General features: G+C 35.6%; 1 pseudogene; it reads left to right on the forward strand.

Annotated features, from left to right (window-relative positions):
- The first annotated feature begins 259 nt into the window (after positions 1-259).
- On the forward strand, positions 260-380 carry LOC144478126 (5S ribosomal RNA; annotated as a pseudogene).
- Positions 381-997: the final 617 nt, after the last annotated feature.

Here is a 997-nt window from a genome sequence, read left to right on the forward strand (position 1 = left end):
AAAAAACCGATTCTCGTCCGATCATCGAAGTGAAACAGTGTTGAGCATGGTCAGTACTTGGATGGGTGACCGCCTGGGAACACCATGTGTTGTTGTCACAATTTCTCTTTTTTTTTAAATAATTTATTTAATAATTTAGTAGTAATCGCGTCGATTGACCGGTTTGACAATTTTTACTCTGCAATTCGCTGCAGAAATACGCTGCATTTGTCCGCGCACTTCGCGATAACTGAAGAAACGGATTAACACTTTAAATTTCGACAACGATCAAATCACACTGCGAAAAAACCGATTCTCGTCCGATCATCGAAGTGAAACAGTGTTGAGCATGGTCAGTACTTGGATGGGTGACCGCCTGGGAACACCATGTGTTGTTGTCACAATTTCTTTTTTTCTTAAATAATCTAGTAGTAATCGCGTCGATCGACCGGTTTGACAATTTTTACTCTGCAATTCAAGCGTTCAATGCTGGATCGATTTAATATCATTGAATCGCGTTTGATTTGGTATGCTTTATTTTGATTTTTCTATTGGTTTAAATGGAAGCTTGAAAGAGGTTCGCACGAGTTGTAACAATTTCGTATGTTGTTTCATTTTGCAGAATTCTTAATTTATTTTTTAAAATTTCTTGACCTTTTCTGCTTTCAAGGGCTCAATTGTTGAAACTATAATTGTGTATAAATATGCGAGGATATAAGAACGATGCTATATTATTCTTAAACTATTCTCGGCTTCTATTGGAAGGAACGATTTATCTTTGTTTGATTACTGCTTCTTGCCATCGTCGAAAATCATCTTCACAGTCTACTAAGAATTACAGTCATCTTTAATAATTAATAGGTACAACAATTTTCTTCGGTAACATACACGCGATAAGCCTGAATTATTTCGACAGCATATCATATACCTAATTACAAGTCCTACAACTTCGCTGGTAAATTAACTCTTGTCCACAGATTAATATTTCTTTTGTCTATTTAAATAGAAGGTCGCTAAT

The sequence above is a fragment of the Augochlora pura genome, unplaced genomic scaffold, assembly GCF_028453695.1.
Source record: "Augochlora pura isolate Apur16 unplaced genomic scaffold, APUR_v2.2.1 APUR_unplaced_8453, whole genome shotgun sequence".
NCBI classification, from domain to species: Eukaryota; Metazoa; Arthropoda; class Insecta; order Hymenoptera; family Halictidae; genus Augochlora; species Augochlora pura.